Source organism: Eucyclogobius newberryi, unplaced genomic scaffold (genome assembly GCF_026437365.1).
Source record: "Eucyclogobius newberryi isolate DKJ021-1_F unplaced genomic scaffold, fEucNew1.0.hap1 SCAF_2, whole genome shotgun sequence".
Lineage (NCBI taxonomy): Eukaryota > Metazoa > Chordata > Actinopteri > Gobiiformes > Gobiidae > Eucyclogobius > Eucyclogobius newberryi.
The window spans coordinates 7129705-7151699 of NW_027315834.1; the positions used below are offsets into that span (position 1 = coordinate 7129705).

General features: G+C 38.5%; 1 protein-coding gene and 16 non-coding genes across 19 annotated transcripts in view; all 17 read left to right on the forward strand.

Moving 5' to 3' along the window:
- Nucleotides 1–21995, forward strand: part of LOC140367233 (ninjurin-2-like) — a 208302-nt gene that overhangs the window by 9956 nt on the left and 176351 nt on the right. The window lies entirely within an intron of this gene.
- trnak-cuu (transfer RNA lysine (anticodon CUU)) lies at nucleotides 3032–3104 on the forward strand. Its single transcript has one exon. It is a non-coding gene; the product is annotated as a tRNA-Lys (tRNA).
- Nucleotides 4237–4309, forward strand: trnak-cuu (transfer RNA lysine (anticodon CUU)). The gene has a single exon. It is a non-coding gene; the product is annotated as a tRNA-Lys (tRNA).
- Nucleotides 5442–5514, forward strand: trnak-cuu (transfer RNA lysine (anticodon CUU)). Its single transcript has one exon. It is a non-coding gene; the product is annotated as a tRNA-Lys (tRNA).
- On the forward strand, nucleotides 6647–6719 carry trnak-cuu (transfer RNA lysine (anticodon CUU)). The gene has a single exon. It is a non-coding gene; the product is annotated as a tRNA-Lys (tRNA).
- On the forward strand, nucleotides 7849–7921 carry trnak-cuu (transfer RNA lysine (anticodon CUU)). Its single transcript has one exon. It is a non-coding gene; the product is annotated as a tRNA-Lys (tRNA).
- trnak-cuu (transfer RNA lysine (anticodon CUU)) lies at nucleotides 9050–9122 on the forward strand. The gene has a single exon. It is a non-coding gene; the product is annotated as a tRNA-Lys (tRNA).
- trnak-cuu (transfer RNA lysine (anticodon CUU)) lies at nucleotides 10255–10327 on the forward strand. The gene has a single exon. It is a non-coding gene; the product is annotated as a tRNA-Lys (tRNA).
- On the forward strand, nucleotides 11457–11529 carry trnak-cuu (transfer RNA lysine (anticodon CUU)). Its single transcript has one exon. It is a non-coding gene; the product is annotated as a tRNA-Lys (tRNA).
- trnak-cuu (transfer RNA lysine (anticodon CUU)) lies at nucleotides 12654–12726 on the forward strand. Its single transcript has one exon. It is a non-coding gene; the product is annotated as a tRNA-Lys (tRNA).
- trnak-cuu (transfer RNA lysine (anticodon CUU)) lies at nucleotides 13860–13932 on the forward strand. Its single transcript has one exon. It is a non-coding gene; the product is annotated as a tRNA-Lys (tRNA).
- trnak-cuu (transfer RNA lysine (anticodon CUU)) lies at nucleotides 15063–15135 on the forward strand. The gene has a single exon. It is a non-coding gene; the product is annotated as a tRNA-Lys (tRNA).
- Nucleotides 16267–16339, forward strand: trnak-cuu (transfer RNA lysine (anticodon CUU)). The gene has a single exon. It is a non-coding gene; the product is annotated as a tRNA-Lys (tRNA).
- On the forward strand, nucleotides 17459–17531 carry trnak-cuu (transfer RNA lysine (anticodon CUU)). The gene has a single exon. It is a non-coding gene; the product is annotated as a tRNA-Lys (tRNA).
- trnak-cuu (transfer RNA lysine (anticodon CUU)) lies at nucleotides 18662–18734 on the forward strand. The gene has a single exon. It is a non-coding gene; the product is annotated as a tRNA-Lys (tRNA).
- trnak-cuu (transfer RNA lysine (anticodon CUU)) lies at nucleotides 19863–19935 on the forward strand. Its single transcript has one exon. It is a non-coding gene; the product is annotated as a tRNA-Lys (tRNA).
- On the forward strand, nucleotides 21057–21129 carry trnak-cuu (transfer RNA lysine (anticodon CUU)). The gene has a single exon. It is a non-coding gene; the product is annotated as a tRNA-Lys (tRNA).

Consider the following 21995-nt stretch of genomic DNA (forward strand, 5'->3'; position numbering starts at 1 on the left):
GGATGTGGTTAAAGGGCAGCTTTGAGAGGTCACTGTTGTATAACAGGCTGCTGTGTAAGGCTTTTACTGCAGTTCATGTACTACTTTAGTTTTCACAATATCCTTCTGCTAAAGCCCATACAGGCTGTGTACACACATGACAATAGTGCAAAACTGAGATGAAAAATGTATAACTTTTGTTTTGATCTGGTTTGTCACACACATCTCACCTAATTATTCATTAAGTAATACTAGATTATTACAACTCAATTAAAGCATGACTTCAGAACAATCCAATGGGCCTAATAACTCCTGCCATGGACATAGAAAGATGGGAAAAAGGCCAAATGGATGACACAAACTGGACTGACATTATAATAAACATCAAGTTCGAACTTAACTTCACTACATTTACATACTTAAAAGACTTTGGAGTAAAGGGGAAATTTACTTAGATGTCTTTTGGTGCCTTTAAAAGCAAAAAATGTACTCCCTGTCATGTTCTGTTTTTTGTTTTGTTTTCCATTCTGTGTTATATATATTTATAAAAATATATAAATAAACAAATTGATAGATGGATTAAATAGATTATAGCATTTCACTACAGTTAATATAAATGTGTTTTAACTCATAGACTGCATGACTTTAAATGATTATGTTGTTTATTGTGACATTAGCTGTGTTAGTTTCGGTCATTGGAGTGTCCTCGAATGTGCAGGTTTACTACAGTGCACTGATACTATCTTACTTCAAATGTTGCCAAGTTTGCTCAAGTATTTCATGAATTATCTCCAGCTCCAAGTCACATGCCGATAAGGCTGATTGACAATCAAAATAAATAAATGTGGCTTTCAGCATGAAATAAAACTACAGTGGAATTTTACACTAAACAATTCAAATGTCTTCTTCCAAAGATGGAACTCTGCTCCAAACCACATGCTTTTACTGACGGATAATTGACTGTAGACCTCTTGATTATAAAAAACCAAGCTGATCATTCTACTACTTGATGTTGATTAAAATCATATTAAAGAAAAAATGTTATGCAATATTGACACTCAAAATTGTAATTAGAATACGACATTTTTATTCTCCTGCATTCAAGACTAAAAATATGTAAATATGCTTTTGACAATGCAAAAGCATATTGAAACTATGCCACAGCAAATATATAGAAATATATTGTGAATATTAGAAATTTTAGAGAGTGTGGTCTCTAGTCGCAGGTTCAAGTTGTTTAATATGCGAACTCCAAGTGGATATCATGCAAATAAGAGAACACCGTGCGTGATATTATGGTTTTAACAGCCAACTTTTGAAGGTGCACAAAGTCAAACTTAAACATACTTCAGCTGGAAGTTTGTTTGACTGTAAACATGAAAAAGACAGTGTGTAAATCAGACAACATTGATATGCGGTAAGGGCAATCAAGACAAGCAATAATTGACAAATAAATTCTAAAATGACTGTGTGCCAAAACTATATTTAAATTGAGCAATAAGAAATTAAACGGCGGAGTTAATTTTAAGCTTGATGGACTGCTTGTCATTACAACCCGCGAAATCTTGGTCATACGTTTTCTTATGACCAACCCAACCCTAACCCAATCGATAGAAAAACAATTAAACCCTGTGTAACCATGACATTTTAAGTATTTCATTAAATTCTCATTACCCGTTTAAGTAATCTCTTTATATTTAAAGGACGCAGTAGTTTGATGTGACAACAACCACATCAAACTCCTTTAAAAATAGACAGTAGTTTGATGTGTTTTTACCAAAGTATAGATACGGACATTTATGCTACTGTAGTAACGGATTGGAGCCTGTATACTCGCAGTTCACACAAATAACGTGTCTGGATGGCCCATCGGTCTAAAGTGCCATCCTCAAGGTAAACTCTTTCCTAGCCACAGGGATTTCTGACCCTTTCTTTCAAATCCCACTCCAGACTCATGGTAATCTCCACGTTGGGCGCAGTTGACAATAAGATTTATGCATTAATTGCCATTAAAACCCTTGAAATCTTTATCATAAGTTTACTTCTGCAGGAACCCATAGAAGAACAATTAAACCCTCTGTGACCATAACATTTCAACTATTTCACAGATTTATCATTACCTGTTAAAGTCATCTCTTGATATTTATTTTACATAAATGGAAAGACTTCAGCTCGTGTAAGGTTGCCAAAGGATTTACTTTGTACTAATTTTTGGAACGTTATCTTCGAGATAAGGGCGCTCAATGTCAGCATCGCTGAAATGTCCAAGGTGCCAGGGTCAAGGTAAACTCAAGCAAGCAAATTTTGTCTACAAGTGGAGGAATGGGTTCTAATCCCACTCCTGACATTCAGTTTGTCCTATCTTTGAACACATTGCAAGGATGTGAATAGCCTTGTTGGCTCCTGCCTCACTGAAGGTTCAACATCCATTCACTACACAGCTTTCTTGGATGCACTACTGCTGTTACTGTTGTCGACTCTGACATCTCAATTGCAATAGACTTTAAAAAGAGGCTTGATGAGGACCTTTAAAGGACGCAGTAGATTGATGTGACAACAACCACATCAAACTCCTTTAAAAAAAAAACAGTAGTTTGATGTGTTTTTTACCAAAGTATAGATACGGCCATTCATCCCACTCCAGACTCATGGGAATCTCCTTCCTTGTCCACAGGGAATTCTGGTCTCTGAATGGAGCCGTGGGTTCAAATCCCACTCCTGACAAAACAATTTAGTAGGGAATTGCCTTTGGAAAGGAAGCCATTCTTACACACTAAATAACAAGCACATATGTGTGACAATGGACTGAAAACTTGTCGTATTGTCTTAAGATTTCAAATGAAGTATTACTCCCAATGATGAATTGTGATGTGATGGCCAATCTACTAAGTAGATGCTGTACTGTCAAAGTATTGAGTACGTTCAGAATGAAATATAGGCATATTGTCCCCGTATCATATGTCTTATACAGTAATTGTGACTACTCACTGAGAAATTAAACTGAGAAATGAACTGAACAGACTAAAAACTGTAATGTTTTCTTAATACATCAGCCCGGCTAGCTCAGTCGGTAGATCATGAGACTCTTAATCTCAGGGTCGTGGGTTCGAGCCCCACGTTGGGCGTAGTTGACAATAAGATTTATGGATTGATTGCCATTAAAACCCGTGAAATCTTTATCATAAGTTTACTTCTGCAGGAACCCATAGAAGAACAATTAAACCCTCTGTGACCATAACATTTCAACTATTTCACAGATTTATCATTACCTGTTAAAGTCATCAACTATTTCACTAATTTATCATTACCTGTTAAAGTCATCTCTTGATATTTATTTTACATAAATGGAAAGACTTCAGCTCGTGTAAGGTTGCCAAAGGATTTACTTTGTACTAATTTTTGGAACGTTATCTTCGAGATAAGGGCGCTCAATGTCAGCATCGCTGAAATGTCCAAGGTGCCAGGGTCAAGGTAAACTCCTACTTAAGCGCAAGCAAATTTTGTCTACAAGTGGAGGAATGGGTTCTAATCCCACTCCTGACATTCAGTTTGTCCTATCTTTGAACACATTGCAAGGATGTGAATAGCCTTGTTGGCTCCTGCCTCACTGAAGGTTCAACATCCATTCACTACACAGCTTTCTTGGATGCACTACTGCTGTTACTGTTGTCGACTCTGACATCTCAATTGCAATAGACTTTAAAAAGAGGCTTGATGAGGACCTTTAAAGGACGCAGTAGATTGATGTGACAACAACCACATCAAACTCCTTTAAAAAAAAAAAAACAGTAGTTTGATGTGTTTTTTACCAAAGTATAGATACGGCCATTCATCCCACTCCAGACTCATGGGAATCTCCTTCCTTGCCACAGGGATTTCTGGTCTCTGAATGGAGCCGTGGGTTCAAATCCCACTCCTGACAAAACAATTTAGTAGGGAATTGCCTTTGGAAAGGAAGCCATTCTTACACACTAAATAACAAGCACATATGTGTGACAATGGACTGAAAACTTGTCGTATTGTCTTAAGATTTCAAATGAAGTATTACTCCCAATGATGAATTGTGATGTGATGGCCAATCTACTAAGTAGATGCTGTACTGTCAAAGTATTGAGTACGTTCAGAATGAAATATAGGCATATTGTCCCCGTATCATATGTCTTATACAGTAATTGTGACTACTCACTGAGAAATTAAACTGAGAAATGAACTTAACAGACTAAAAACTGTAATGTTTTTGGTTTTCTTAATACATCAGCCTGGCTAGCTCAGTCGGTAGCGCATGAGACTCTTAATCTCAGGGTCGTGGGTTCGAGCCCCACGTTGGGCGTAGTTGACAATAAGATTTATGGATTGATTGCCATTAAAACCCGTGAAATCTTTATCATAAGTTTACTTCTGCAGGAACCCATAGAAGAACAATTAAACCCTCTGTGACCATAACATTTCAACTATTTCACAGATTTATCATTACCTGTTAAAGTCATCAACTATTTCACTAATTTATCATTACCTGTTAAAGTCATCTCTTGATATTTATTTTACATAAATGGAAAGACTTCAGCTCGTGTAAGGTTGCCAAAGGATTTACTTTGTACTAATTTTTGGAACGTTATCTTCGAGATAAGGGCGCTCAATGTCAGCATCGCTGAAATGTCCAAGGTGCCAGGGTCAAGGTAAACTCCTACGTAAGCGCAAGCAAATTTTGTCTACAAGTGGAGGAATGGGTTCTAATCCCACTCCTGACATTCAGTTTGTCCTATCTTTGAACACATTGCAAGGATGTGAATAGCCTTGTTGGCTCCTGCCTCACTGAAGGTTCAACATCCATTCACTACACAGCTTTCTTGGATGCACTACTGCTGTTACTGTTGTCGACTCTGACATCTCAATTGCAATAGACTTTAAAAAGAGGCTTGATGAGGACCTTTAAAGGACGCAGTAGATTGATGTGACAACAACCACATCAAACTCCTTTAAAAAAAAAAAAACAGTAGTTTGATGTGTTTTTTACCAAAGTATAGATACGGCCATTCATCCCACTCCAGACTCATGGGAATCTCCTTCCTTGCCACAGGGATTTCTGGTCTCTGAATGGAGCCGTGGGTTCAAATCCCACTCCTGACAAAACAATTTAGTAGGGAATTGCCTTTGGAAAGGAAGCCATTCTTACACACTAAATAACAAGCACATATGTGTGACAATGGACTGAAAACTTGTCGTATTGTCTTAAGATTTCAAATGAAGTATTACTCCCAATGATGAATTGTGATGTGATGGCCAATCTACTAAGTAGATGCTGTACTGTCAAAGTATTGAGTACGTTCAGAATGAAATATAGGCATATTGTCCCCGTATCATATGTCTTATACAGTAATTGTGACTACTCACTGAGAAATTAAACTGAGAAATGAACTTAACAGACTAAAAACTGTAATGTTTTTGGTTTTCTTAATACATCAGCCTGGCTAGCTCAGTCGGTAGAGCATGAGACTCTTAATCTCAGGGTCGTGGGTTCGAGCCCCACGTTGGGCGTAGTTGACAATAAGATTTATGGATTGATTGCCATTAAAACCCGTGAAATCTTTATCATAAGTTTACTTCTGCAGGAACCCATAGAAGAACAATTAAACCCTCTGTGACCATAACATTTCAACTATTTCACAGATTTATCATTACCTGTTAAAGTCATCAACTATTTCACTAATTTATCATTACCTGTTAAAGTCATCTCTTGATATTTATTTTACATAAATGGAAAGACTTCAGCTCGTGTAAGGTTGCCAAAGGATTTACTTTGTACTAATTTTTGGAACGTTATCTTCGAGATAAGGGCGCTCAATGTCAGCATCGCTGAAATGTCCAAGGTGCCAGGGTCAAGGTAAACTCCTACGTAAGCGCAAGCAAATTTTGTCTACAAGTGGAGGAATGGGTTCTAATCCCACTCCTGACATTCAGTTTGTCCTATCTTTGAACACATTGCAAGGATGTGAATAGCCTTGTTGGCTCCTGCCTCACTGAAGGTTCAACATCCATTCACTACACAGCTTTCTTGGATGCACTACTGCTGTTACTGTTGTCGACTCTGACATCTCAATTGCAATAGACTTTAAAAAGAGGCTTGATGAGGACCTTTAAAGGACGCAGTAGATTGATGTGACAACAACCACATCAAACTCCTTTAAAAAAAAAAAAACAGTAGTTTGATGTGTTTTTTACCAAAGTATAGATACGGCCATTCATCCCACTCCAGACTCATGGGAATCTCCTTCCTTGCCACAGGGATTTCTGGTCTCTGAATGGAGCCGTGGGTTCAAATCCCACTCCTGACAAAACAATTTAGTAGGGAATTGCCTTTGGAAAGGAAGCCATTCTTACACACTAAATAACAAGCACATATGTGTGACAATGGACTGAAAACTTGTCGTATTGTCTTAAGATTTCAAATGAAGTATTACTCCCAATGATGAATTGTGATGTGATGGCCAATCTACTAAGTAGATGCTGTACTGTCAAAGTATTGAGTACGTTCAGAATGAAATATAGGCATATTGTCCCCGTATCATATGTCTTATACAGTAATTGTGACTACTCACTGAGAAATTAAACTGAGAAATGAACTTAACAGACTGAAAACTGTAATGTTTTTGGTTTTCTTAATACATCAGCCCGGCTAGCTCAGTCGGTAGAGCATGAGACTCTTAATCTCAGGGTCGTGGGTTCGAGCCCCACGTTGGGCGTAGTTGACAATAAGATTTATGGATTGATTGCCATTAAAACCCGTGAAATCTTTATCATAAGTTTACTTCTGCAGGAACCCATAGAAGAACAATTAAACCCTCTGTGACCATAACATTTCAACTATTTCACAGATTTATCATTACCTGTTAAAGTCATCAACTATTTCACTAATTTATCATTACCTGTTAAAGTCATCTCTTGATATTTATTTTACATAAATGGAAAGACTTCAGCTCGTGTAAGGTTGCCAAAGGATTTACTTTGTACAAATTTTTGGAACGTTATCTTCGAGATAAGGGCGCTCAATGTCAGCATCGCTGAAATGTCCAAGGTGCCAGGGTCAAGGTAAACTCCTACTTAAGCGCAAGCAAATTTTGTCTACAAGTGGAGGAATGGGTTCTAATCCCACTCCTGACATTCAGTTTGTCCTATCTTTGAACACATTGCAAGGATGTGAATAGCCTTGTTGGCTCCTGCCTCACTGAAGGTTCAACATCCATTCACTACACAGCTTTCTTGGATGCACTACTGCTGTTACTGTTGTCGACTCTGACATCTCAATTGCAATAGACTTTAAAAAGAGGCTTGATGAGGACCTTTAAAGGACGCAGTACATTGATGTGACAACAACCACATCAAACTCCTTTAAAAAAAAAACAGTAGTTTGATGTGTTTTTTACCAAAGTATAGATACGGCCATTCATCCCACTCCAGACTCATGGGAATCTCCTTCCTTGCCACAGGGAATTCTGGTCTCTGAATGGAGCCGTGGGTTCAAATCCCACTCCTGACAAAACAATTTAGTAGGGAATTGCCTTTGGAAAGGAAGCCATTCTTACACACTAAATAACAAGCACATATGTGTGACAATGGACTGAAAACTTGTCGTATTGTCTTAAGATTTCAAATGAAGTATTACTCCCAATGATGAATTGTGATGTGATGGCCAATCTACTAAGTAGATGCTGTACTGTCAAAGTATTGAGTACGTTCAGAATGAAATATAGGCATATTGTCCCCGTATCATATGTCTTATACAGTAATTGTGACTACTCACTGAGAAATTAAACTGAGAAATGAACTTAACAGACTGAAAACTGTAATGTTTTTGGTTTTCTTAATACATCAGCCCGGCTAGCTCAGTCGGTAGAGCACGAGACTCTTAATCTCAGGGTCGTGGGTTCGAGCCCCACGTTGGGCGTAGTTGACAATAAGATTTATTGATTGCCATTAAAACCCGTGAAATCTTTATCATAAGTTTACTTCTGCAGGAACCCATAGAAGAACAATTAAACCCTCTGTGACCATAACATTTCAACTATTTCACAGATTTATCATTACCTGTTAAAGTCATCAACTATTTCACTAATTTATCATTACCTGTTAAAGTCATCTCTTGATATTTATTTTACATAAATGGAAAGACTTCAGCTCGTGTAAGGTTGCCAAAGGATTTACTTTGTACAAATTTTTGGAACGTTATCTTCGAGATAAGGGCGCTCAATGTCAGCATCGCTGAAATGTCCAAGGTGCCAGGGTCAAGGTAAACTCCTACTTAAGCGCAAGCAAATTTTGTCTACAAGTGGAGGAATGGGTTCTAATCCCACTCCTGACATTCAGTTTGTCCTATCTTTGAACACATTGCAAGGATGTGAATAGCCTTGTTGGCTCCTGCCTCACTGAAGGTTCAACATCCATTCACTACACAGCTTTCTTGGATGCACTACTGCTGTTACTGTTGTCGACTCTGACATCTCAATTGCAATAGACTTTAAAAAGAGGCTTGATGAGGACCTTTAAAGGACGCAGTAGATTGATGTGACAACAACCACATCAAACTCCTTTAAAAAAAAAAAAACAGTAGTTTGATGTGTTTTTTACCAAAGTATAGATACGGCCATTCATCCCACTCCAGACTCATGGGAATCTCCTTCCTTGCCACAGGGATTTCTGGTCTCTGAATGGAGCCGTGGGTTCAAATCCCACTCCTGACAAAACAATTTAGTAGGGAATTGCCTTTGGAAAGGAAGCCATTCTTACACACTAAATAACAAGCACATATGTGTGACAATGGACTGAAAACTTGTCGTATTGTCTTAAGATTTCAAATGAAGTATTACTCCCAATGATGAATTGTGATGTGATGGCCAATCTACTAAGTAGATGCTGTACTGTCAAAGTATTGAGTACGTTCAGAATGAAATATAGGCATATTGTCCCCGTATCATATGTCTTATACAGTAATTGTGACTACTCACTGAGAAATTAAACTGAGAAATGAACTTAACAGACTAAAAACTGTAATGTTTTTGGTTTTCTTAATACATCAGCCTGGCTAGCTCAGTCGGTAGAGCATGAGACTCTTAATCTCAGGGTCGTGGGTTCGAGCCCCACGTTGGGCGTAGTTGACAATAAGATTTATGGATTGATTGCCATTAAAACCCGTGAAATCTTTATCATAAGTTTACTTCTGCAGGAACCCATAGAAGAACAATTAAACCCTCTGTGACCATAACATTTCAACTATTTCACAGATTTATCATTACCTGTTAAAGTCATCAACTATTTCACTAATTTATCATTACCTGTTAAAGTCATCTCTTGATATTTATTTTACATAAATGGAAAGACTTCAGCTCGTGTAAGGTTGCCAAAGGATTTACTTTGTACTAATTTTTGGAACGTTATCTTCGAGATAAGGGCGCTCAATGTCAGCATCGCTGAAATGTCCAAGGTGCCAGGGTCAAGGTAAACTCCTACGTAAGCGCAAGCAAATTTTGTCTACAAGTGGAGGAATGGGTTCTAATCCCACTCCTGACATTCAGTTTGTCCTATCTTTGAACACATTGCAAGGATGTGAATAGCCTTGTTGGCTCCTGCCTCACTGAAGGTTCAACATCCATTCACTACACAGCTTTCTTGGATGCACTACTGCTGTTACTGTTGTCGACTCTGACATCTCAATTGCAATAGACTTTAAAAAGAGGCTTGATGAGGACCTTTAAAGGACGCAGTAGATTGATGTGACAACAACCACATCAAACTCCTTTAAAAAAAAAAAAACAGTAGTTTGATGTGTTTTTTACCAAAGTATAGATACGGCCATTCATCCCACTCCAGACTCATGGGAATCTCCTTCCTTGCCACAGGGATTTCTGGTCTCTGAATGGAGCCGTGGGTTCAAATCCCACTCCTGACAAAACAATTTAGTAGGGAATTGCCTTTGGAAAGGAAGCCATTCTTACACACTAAATAACAAGCACATATGTGTGACAATGGACTGAAAACTTGTCGTATTGTCTTAAGATTTCAAATGAAGTATTACTCCCAATGATGAATTGTGATGTGATGGCCAATCTACTAAGTAGATGCTGTACTGTCAAAGTATTGAGTACGTTCAGAATGAAATATAGGCATATTGTCCCCGTATCATATGTCTTATACAGTAATTGTGACTACTCACTGAGAAATTAAACTGAGAAATGAACTTAACAGACTGAAAACTGTAATGTTTTTGGTTTTCTTAATACATCAGCCCGGCTAGCTCAGTCGGTAGAGCATGAGACTCTTAATCTCAGGGTCGTGGGTTCGAGCCCCACGTTGGGCGTAGTTGACAATAAGATTTATGGATTGATTGCCATTAAAACCCGTGAAATCTTTATCATAAGTTTACTTCTGCAGGAACCCATAGAAGAACAATTAAACCCTCTGTGACCATAACATTTCAACTATTTCACAGATTTATCATTACCTGTTAAAGTCATCAACTATTTCACTAATTTATCATTACCTGTTAAAGTCATCTCTTGATATTTATTTTACATAAATGGAAAGACTTCAGCTCGTGTAAGGTTGCCAAAGGATTTACTTTGTACAAATTTTTGGAACGTTATCTTCGAGATAAGGGCGCTCAATGTCAGCATCGCTGAAATGTCCAAGGTGCCAGGGTCAAGGTAAACTCCTACTTAAGCGCAAGCAAATTTTGTCTACAAGTGGAGGAATGGGTTCTAATCCCACTCCTGACATTCAGTTTGTCCTATCTTTGAACACATTGCAAGGATGTGAATAGCCTTGTTGGCTCCTGCCTCACTGAAGGTTCAACATCCATTCACTACACAGCTTTCTTGGATGCACTACTGCTGTTACTGTTGTCGACTCTGACATCTCAATTGCAATAGACTTTAAAAAGAGGCTTGATGAGGACCTTTAAAGGACGCAGTAGATTGATGTGACAACAACCACATCAAACTCCTTTAAAAAAAAAACAGTAGTTTGATGTGTTTTTTACCAAAGTATAGATACGGCCATTCATCCCACTCCAGACTCATGGGAATCTCCTTCCTTGCCACAGGGAATTCTGGTCTCTGAATGGAGCCGTGGGTTCAAATCCCACTCCTGACAAAACAATTTAGTAGGGAATTGCCTTTGGAAAGGAAGCCATTCTTACACACTAAATAACAAGCACATATGTGTGACAATGGACTGAAAACTTGTCGTATTGTCTTAAGATTTCAAATGAAGTATTACTCCCAATGATGAATTGTGATGTGATGGCCAATCTACTAAGTAGATGCTGTACTGTCAAAGTATTGAGTACGTTCAGAATGAAATATAGGCATATTGTCCCCGTATCATATGTCTTATACAGTAATTGTGACTACTCACTGAGAAATTAAACTGAGAAATGAACTTAACAGACTGAAAACTGTAATGTTTTTGGTTTTCTTAATACATCAGCCCGGCTAGCTCAGTCGGTAGAGCACGAGACTCTTAATCTCAGGGTCGTGGGTTCGAGCCCCACGTTGGGCGTAGTTGACAATAAGATTTATTGATTGCCATTAAAACCCGTGAAATCTTTATCATAAGTTTACTTCTGCAGGAACCCATAGAAGAACAATTAAACCCTCTGTGACCATAACATTTCAACTATTTCACAGATTTATCATTACCTGTTAAAGTCATCAACTATTTCACTAATTTATCATTACCTGTTAAAGTCATCTCTTGATATTTATTTTACATAAATGGAAAGACTTCAGCTCGTGTAAGGTTGCCAAAGGATTTACTTTGTACAAATTTTTGGAACGTTATCTTCGAGATAAGGGCGCTCAATGTCAGCATCGCTGAAATGTCCAAGGTGCCAGGGTCAAGGTAAACTCCTACTTAAGCGCAAGCAAATTTTGTCTACAAGTGGAGGAATGGGTTCTAATCCCACTCCTGACATTCAGTTTGTCCTATCTTTGAACACATTGCAAGGATGTGAATAGCCTTGTTGGCTCCTGCCTCACTGAAGGTTCAACATCCATTCACTACACAGCTTTCTTGGATGCACTACTGCTGTTACTGTTGTCGACTCTGACATCTCAATTGCAATAGACTTTAAAAAGAGGCTTGATGAGGACCTTTAAAGGACGCAGTAGATTGATGTGACAACAACCACATCAAACTCCTTTAAAAAAAAACAGTAGTTTGATGTGTTTTTTACCAAAGTATAGATACGGCCATTCATCCCACTCCAGACTCATGGGAATCTCCTTCCTTGCCACAGGGAATTCTGGTCTCTGAATGGAGCCGTGGGTTCAAATCCCACTCCTGACAAAACAATTTAGTAGGGAATTGCCTTTGGAAAGGAAGCCATTCTTACACACTAAATAACAAGCACATATGTGTGACAATGGACTGAAAACTTGTCGTATTGTCTTAAGATTTCAAATGAAGTATTACTCCCAATGATGAATTGTGATGTGATGGCCAATCTACTAAGTAGATGCTGTACTGTCAAAGTATTGAGTACGTTCAGAATGAAATATAGGCATATTGTCCCCGTATCATATGTCTTATACAGTAATTGTGACTACTCACTGAGAAATTAAACTGAGAAATGAACTTAACAGACTGAAAACTGTAATGTTTTTGGTTTTCTTAATACATCAGCCCGGCTAGCTCAGTCGGTAGAGCACGAGACTCTTAATCTCAGGGTCGTGGGTTCGAGCCCCACGTTGGGCGTAGTTGACAATAAGATTTATGGATTGATTGCCATTAAAACCCGTGAAATCTTTATCATAAGTTTACTTCTGCAGGAACCCATAGAAGAACAATTAAACCCTCTGTGACCATAACATTTCAACTATTTCACAGATTTATCATTACCTGTTAAAGTCATCAACTATTTCACTAATTTATCATTACCTGTTAAAGTCATCTCTTGATATTTATTTTACATAAATGGAAAGACTTCAGCTCGTGTAAGGTTGCCAAAGGATTTACTTTGTACAAATTTTTGGAACGTTATCTTCGAGATAAGGGCGCTCAATGTCAGCATCGCTGAAATGTCCAAGGTGCCAGGGTCAAGGTAAACTCCTACTTAAGCGCAAGCAAATTTTGTCTACAAGTGGAGGAATGGGTTCTAATCCCACTCCTGACATTCAGTTTGTCCTATCTTTGAACACATTGCAAGGATGTGAATAGCCTTGTTGGCTCCTGCCTCACTGAAGGTTCAACATCCATTCACTACACAGCTTTCTTGGATGCACTACTGCTGTTACTGTTGTCGACTCTGACATCTCAATTGCAATAGACTTTAAAAAGAGGCTTGATGAGGACCTTTAAAGGACGCAGTAGATTGATGTGACAACAACCACATCAAACTCCTTTAAAAAAAAAAAAAACAGTAGTTTGATGTGTTTTTTACCAAAGTATAGATACGGCCATTCATCCCACTCCAGACTCATGGGAATCTCCTTCCTTGCCACAGGGATTTCTGGTCTCTGAATGGAGCCGTGGGTTCAAATCCCACTCCTGACAAAACAATTTAGTAGGGAATTGCCTTTGGAAAGGAAGCCATTCTTACACACTAAATAACAAGCACATATGTGTGACAATGGACTGAAAACTTGTCGTATTGTCTTAAGATTTCAAATGAAGTATTACTCCCAATGATGAATTGTGATGTGATGGCCAATCTACTAAGTAGATGCTGTACTGTCAAAGTATTGAGTACGTTCAGAATGAAATATAGGCATATTGTCCCCGTATCATATGTCTTATACAGTAATTGTGACTACTCACTGAGAAATTAAACTGAGAAATGAACTTAACAGACTAAAAACTGTAATGTTTTTGGTTTTCTTAATACATCATCCTGGCTAGCTCAGTCGGTAGAGCATGAGACTCTTAATCTCAGGGTCGTGGGTTCGAGCCCCACGTTGGGCGTAGTTGACAATAAGATTTATGGATTGATTGCCATTAAAACCCGTGAAATCTTTATCATAAGTTTACTTCTGCAGGAACCCATAGAAGAACAATTAAACCCTCTGTGACCATAACATTTCAACTATTTCACAGATTTATCATTACCTGTTAAAGTCATCAACTATTTCACTAATTTATCATTACCTGTTAAAGTCATCTCTTGATATTTATTTTACATAAATGGAAAGACTTCAGCTCGTGTAAGGTTGCCAAAGGATTTACTTTGTACAAATTTTTGGAACGTTATCTTCGAGATAAGGGCGCTCAATGTCAGCATCGCTGAAATGTCCAAGGTGCCAGGGTCAAGGTAAACTCCTACTTAAGCGCAAGCAAATTTTGTCTACAAGTGGAGGAATGGGTTCTAATCCCACTCCTGACATTCAGTTTGTCCTATCTTTGAACACATTGCAAGGATGTGAATAGCCTTGTTGGCTCCTGCCTCACTGAAGGTTCAACATCCATTCACTACACAGCTTTCTTGGATGCACTACTGCTGTTACTGTTGTCGACTCTGACATCTCAATTGCAATAGACTTTAAAAAGAGGCTTGATGAGGACCTTTAAAGGACGCAGTAGATTGATGTGACAACAACCACATCAAACTCCTTTAAAAAAAAAACAGTAGTTTGATGTGTTTTTTACCAAAGTATAGATACGGCCATTCATCCCACTCCAGACTCATGGGAATGTCCTTCCTTGTCCACAGGGAATTCTGGTCTCTGAATGGAGCCGTGGGTTCAAATCCCACTCCTGACAAAACAATTTAGTAGGGAATTGCCTTTGGAAAGGAAGCCATTCTTACACACTAAATAACAAGCACATATGTGTGACAATGGACTGAAAACTTGTCGTATTGTCTTAAGATTTCAAATGAAGTATTACTCCCAATGATGAATTGTGATGTGATGGCCAATCTACTAAGTAGATGCTGTACTGTCAAAGTATTGAGTACGTTCAGAATGAAATATAGGCATATTGTCCCCGTATCATATGTCTTATACAGTAATTGTGACTACTCACTGAGAAATTAAACTGAGAAATGAACTTAACAGACTGAAAACTGTAATGTTTTTGGTTTTCTTAATACATCAGCCCGGCTAGCTCAGTCGGTAGAGCATGAGACTCTTAATCTCAGGGTCGTGAGTTCGAGCCCCACGTTGGGCGTAGTTGACAATAAGATTTATGGATTGATTGCCATTAAAACCCGTGAAATCTTTATCATAAGTTTACTTCTGCAGGAACCCATAGAAGAACAATTAAACCCTCTGTGACCATAACATTTCAACTATTTCACAGATTTATCATTACCTGTTAAAGTCATCAACTATTTCACTAATTTATCATTACCTGTTAAAGTCATCTCTTGATATTTATTTTACATAAATGGAAAGACTTCAGCTCGTGTAAGGTTGCCAAAGGATTTACTTTGTACTAATTTTTGGAACGTTATCTTCGAGATAAGGGCGCTCAATGTCAGCATCGCTGAAATGTCCAAGGTGCCAGGGTCAAGGTAAACTCCTACTTAAGCGCAAGCAAATTTTGTCTACAAGTGGAGGAATGGGTTCTAATCCCACTCCTGACATTCAGCTTGTCCTATCTTTGAACACATTGCAAGGATGTGAATAGCCTTGTTGGCTCCTGCCTCACTGAAGGTTCAACATCCATTCACTACACAGCTTTCTTGGATGCACTACTGCTGTTACTGTTGTCGACTCTGACATCTCAATTGCAATAGACTTTAAAAAGAGGCTTGATGAGGACCTTTAAAGGACGCAGTAGATTGATGTGACAACAACCACATCAAACTCCTTTAAAAAAAAAAACAGTAGTTTGATGTGTTTTTTACCAAAGTATAGATACGGCCATTCATCCCACTCCAGACTCATGGGAATCTCCTTCCTTGTCCACAGGGAATTCTGGTCTCTGAATGGAGCCGTGGGTTCAAATCCCACTCCTGACAAAACAATTTAGTAGGGAATTGCCTTTGGAAAGGAAGCCATTCTTACACACTAAATAACAAGCACATATGTGTGACAATGGACTGAAAACTTGTCGTATTGTCTTAAGATTTCAAATGAAGTATTACTCCCAATGATGAATTGTGATGTGTTGGCCAATCTACTAAGTAGATGCTGTACTGTCAAAGTATTGAGTACGTTCAGAATGAAATATAGGCATATTGTCCCCGTATCATATGTCTTATACAGTAATTGTGACTACTCACTGAGAAATTAAACTGAGAAATGAACTTAACAGACTAAAAACTGTAATGTTTTTGGTTTTCTTAATACATCAGCCCGGCTAGCTCAGTCGGTAGATCATGAGACTCTTAATCTCAGGGTCGTGGGTTCGAGCCCCACGTTGGGCGTAGTTGACAATGAGATTTATGGATTGATTGCCATTAAAACCCGTGAAATCTTTATCATAAGTTTACTTCTGCAGGAACCCATAGAAGAACAATTAAACCCTCTGTGACCATAACATTTCAACTATTTCACAGATTTATCATTACCTGTTAAAGTCATCAACTATTTCACTAATTTATCATTACCTGTTAAAGTCATCTCTTGATATTTATTTTACATAAATGGAAAGACTTCAGCTCGTGTAAGGTTGCCAAAGGATTTACTTTGTACTAATTTTTGGAACGTTATCTTCGAGATAAGGGCGCTCAATGTCAGCATCGCTGAAATGTCCAAGGTGCCAGGGTCAAGGTAAACTCCTACTTAAGCGCAAGCAAATTTTGTCTACAAGTGGAGGAATGGGTTCTAATCCCACTCCTGACATTCATCTTTGAACACATTGCAAGGATGTGAATAACCTTGTTGGCTCCTGCCTCACTGAAGGTTCAACATCCATTCACTACACAGCTTTCTTGGATGCACTACTGCTGTTACTGTTGTCGACTCTGACATCTCAATTGCAATAGACTTTAAAAAGAGGCTTGATGAGGACCTTTAAAGGACGCAGTAGATTGATGTGACAACAACCACATCAAACTCCTTTAAAAAAAAAACAGTAGTTTGATGTGTTTTTTACCAAAGTATAGATACGGCCATTCATCCCACTCCAGACTCATGGGAATCTCCTTCCTTGCCACAGGGAATTCTGGTCTCTGAATGGAGCCGTGGGTTCAAATCCCACTCCTGACAAAACAATTTAGTAGGGAATTGCCTTTGGAAAGGAAGCCATTCTTACACACTAAATAACAAGCACATATGTGTGACAATGGACTGAAAACTTGTCGTATTGTCTTAAGATTTCAAATGAAGTATTACTCCCAATGATGAATTGTGATGTGATGGCCAATCTACTAAGTAGATGCTGTACTGTCAAAGTATTGAGTACGTTCAGAATGAAATATAGGCATATTGTCCCCGTATCATATGTCTTATACAGTAATTGTGACTACTCACTGAGAAATTAAACTGAGAAATGAACTTAACAGACTAAAAACTGTAATGTTTTTGGTTTTCTTAATACATCAGCCCGGCTAGCTCAGTCGGTAGAGCATGAGACTCTTAATCTCAGGGTCGTGGGTTAATGCCCCACGTTGGGCGTAGTTGACAATAAGATTTATGGATTGATTGCCATTAAAACCCGTGAAATCTTTATCATAAGTTACCTTCTGCAGGAACCCATAGAAGAACAATTAAACCCTCTGTGACCATAACATTTCAACTATTTCACAGATTTATCATTACCTGTTAAAGTCATCAACTATTTCACTAATTTATCATTACCTGTTAAAGTCATCTCTTGATATTTATTTTACATAAATGGAAAGACTTCAGCTCGTGTAAGGTTGCCAAAGGATTTACTTTGTACTAATTTTTGGAACGTTATCTTCGAGATAAGGGCGCTCAATGTCAGCATCGCTGAAATGTCCAAGGTGCCAGGGTCAAGGTAAACTCCTACTTAAGCGCAAGCAAATTTTGTCTACAAGTGGAGGAATGGGTTCTAATCCCACTCCTGACATTCAGTTTGTCCTATCTTTGAACACATTGCAAGGATGTGAATAGCCTTGTTGGCTCCTGCCTCACTGAAGGTTCAACATCCATTCACTACACAGCTTTCTTGGATGCACTACTGCTGTTACTGTTGTCGACTCTGACATCTCAATTGCAATAGACTTTAAAAAGAGGCTTGATGAGGACCTTTAAAGGACGCAGTAGATTGATGTGACAACAACCACATCAAACTCCTTTAAAAAAAAAACAGTAGTTTGATGTGTTTTTTACCAAAGTATAGATACGGCCATTCATCCCACTCCAGACTCATGGGAATGTCCTTCCTTGTCCACAGGGAATTCTGGTCTCTGAATGGAGCCGTGGGTTCAAATCCCACTCCTGACAAAACAATTTAGTAGGGAATTGCCTTTGGAAAGGAAGCCATTCTTACACACTAAATAACAAGCACATATGTGTGACAATGGACTGAAAACTTGTCGTATTGTCTTAAGATTTCAAATGAAGTATTACTCCCAATGATGAATTGTGATGTGATGGCCAATCTACTAAGTAGATGCTGTACTGTCAAAGTATTGAGTACGTTCAGAATGAAATATAGGCATATTGTCCCCGTATCATATGTCTTATACTGTAATTGTGACTACTCACTGAGAAATTAAACTGAGAAATGAACTTAACAGACTGAAAACTGTAATGTTTTTGGTTTTCTTAATACATCAGCCCGGCTAGCTCAGTCGGTAGAGCATGAGACTCTTAATCTCAGGGTCGTGAGTTCGAGCCCCACGTTGGGCGTAGTTGACAATAAGATTTATGGATTGATTGCCATTAAAACCCGTGAAATCTTTATCATAAGTTTACTTCTGCAGGAACCCATAGAAGAACAATTAAACCCTCTGTGACCATAACATTTCAACTATTTCACAGATTTATCATTACCTGTTAAAGTCATCAACTATTTCACTAATTTATCATTACCTGTTAAAGTCATCTCTTGATATTTATTTTACATAAATGGAAAGACTTCAGCTCGTGTAAGGTTGCCAAAGGATTTACTTTGTACTAATTTTTGGAACGTTATCTTCGAGATAAGGGCGCTCAATGTCAGCATCGCTGAAATGTCCAAGGTGCCAGGGTCAAGGTAAACTCCTACTTAAGCGCAAGCAAATTTTGTCTACAAGTGGAGGAATGGGTTCTAATCCCACTCCTGACATTCAGCTTGTCCTATCTTTGAACACATTGCAAGGATGTGAATAGCCTTGTTGGCTCCTGCCTCACTGAAGGTTCAACATCCATTCACTACACAGCTTTCTTGGATGCACTACTGCTGTTACTGTTGTCGACTCTGACATCTCAATTGCAATAGACTTTAAAAAGAGGCTTGATGAGGACCTTTAAAGGACGCAGTAGATTGATGTGACAACAACCACATCAAACTCCTTTAAAAAAAAAAACAGTAGTTTGATGTGTTTTTTACCAAAGTATAGATACGGCCATTCATCCCACTCCAGACTCATGGGAATCTCCTTCCTTGTCCACAGGGAATTCTGGTCTCTGAATGGAGCCGTGGGTTCAAATCCCACTCCTGACAAAACAATTTAGTAGGGAATTGCCTTTGGAAAGGAAGCCATTGTTACACACTAAATAACAAGCACATATGTGTGACAATGGACTGAAAACTTGTCGTATTGTCTTAAGATTTCAAATGAAGTATTACTCCCAATGATGAATTGTGATGTGATGGCCAATCTACTAAGTAGATGCTGTACTGTCAAAGTATTGAGTACGTTCAGAATGAAATATAGGCATATTGTCCCCGTATCATATGTCTTATACAGTAATTGTGACTACTCACTGAGAAATTAAACTGAGAAATGAACTTAACAGACTAAAAACTGTAATGTTTTTGGTTTTCATTCATCAGCCCGGCTAGCTCAGTCGGTAGATCATGAGACTCTTAATCTCAGGGTCGTGGGTTCGAGCCCCACGTTGGGCGTAGTTGACAATGAGATTTATGGATTGATTGCCATTAAAACCCGTGAAATCTTTATCATAAGTTTACTTCTGCAGGAACCCATAGAAGAACAATTAAACCCTCTGTGACCATAACATTTCAACTATTTCACAGATTTATCATTACCTGTTAAAGTCATCAACTATTTCACTAATTTATCATTACCTGTTAAAGTCATCTCTTGATATTTATTTTACATAAATGGAAAGACTTCAGCTCGTGTAAGGTTGCCAAAGGATTTACTTTGTACTAATTTTTGGAACGTTATCTTCGAGATAAGGGCGCTCAATGTCAGCATCGCTGAAATGTCCAAGGTGCCAGGGTCAAGGTAAACTCCTACTTAAGCGCAAGCAAATTTTGTCTACAAGTGGAGGAATGGGTTCTAATCCCACTCCTGACATTCATCTTTGAACACATTGCAAGGATGTGAATAACCTTGTTGGCTCCTGCCTCACTGAAGGTTCAACATCCATTCACTACACAGCTTTCTTGGATGCACTACTGCTGTTACTGTTGTCGACTCTGACATCTCAATTGCAATAGACTTTAAAAAGAGGCTTGATGAGGACCTTTAAAGGACGCAGTAGATTGATGTGACAACAACCACATCAAACTCCTTTAAAAAAAAAAACAGTAGTTTGATGTGTTTTTTACCAAAGTATAGATACGGCCATTCATCCCACTCCAGACTCATGGGAATGTCCTTCCTTGTCCACAGGGAATTCTGGTCTCTGAATGGAGCCGTGGGTTCAAATCCCACTCCTGACAAAACAATTTAGTAGGGAATTGCCTTTGGAAAGGAAGCCATTCTTACACACTAAATAACAAGCACATATGTGTGACAATGGACTGAAAACTTGTCGTATTGTCTTAAGATTTCAAATGAAGTATTACTCCCAATGATGAATTGTGATGTGATGGCCAATCTACTAAGTAGATGCTGTACTGTCAAAGTATTGAGTACGTTCAGAATGAAATATAGGCATATTGTCCCCGTATCATATGTCTTATACTGTAATTGTGACTACTCACTGAGAAATTAAACTGAGAAATGAACTTAACAGACTGAAAACTGTAATGTTTTTGGTTTTCTTAATACATCAGCCCGGCTAGCTCAGTCGGTAGAGCATGAGACTCTTAATCTCAGGGTCGTGAGTTCGAGCCCCACGTTGGGCGTAGTTGACAATAAGATTTATGGATTGATTGCCATTAAAACCCGTGAAATCTTTATCATAAGTTTACTTCTGCAGGAACCCATAGAAGAACAATTAAACCCTCTGTGACCATAACATTTCAACTATTTCACAGATTTATCATTACCTGTTAAAGTCATCAACTATTTCACTAATTTATCATTACCTGTTAAAGTCATCTCTTGATATTTATTTTACATAAATGGAAAGACTTCAGCTCGTGTAAGGTTGCCAAAGGATTTACTTTGTACTAATTTTTGGAACGTTATCTTCGAGATAAGGGCGCTCAATGTCAGCATCGCTGAAATGTCCAAGGTGCCAGGGTCAAGGTAAACTCCTACTTAAGCGCAAGCAAATTTTGTCTACAAGTGGAGGAATGGGTTCTAATCCCACTCCTGACATTCAGCTTGTCCTATCTTTGAACACATTGCAAGGATGTGAATAGCCTTGTTGGCTCCTGCCTCACTGAAGGTTCAACATCCATTCACTACACAGCTTTCTTGGATGCACTACTGCTGTTACTGTTGTCGACTCTGACATCTCAATTGCAATAGACTTTAAAAAGAGGCTTGATGAGGACCTTTAAAGGACGCAGTAGATTGATGTGACAACAACCACATCAAACTCCTTTAAAAAAAAAAACAGTAGTTTGATGTGTTTTTTACCAAAGTATAGATACGGCCATTCATCCCACTCCAGACTCATGGGAATCTCCTTCCTTGTCCACAGGGAATTCTGGTCTCTGAATGGAGCCGTGGGTTCAAATCCCACTCCTGACAAAACAATTTAGTAGGGAATTGCCTTTGGAAAGGAAGCCATTGTTACACACTAAATAACAAGCACATATGT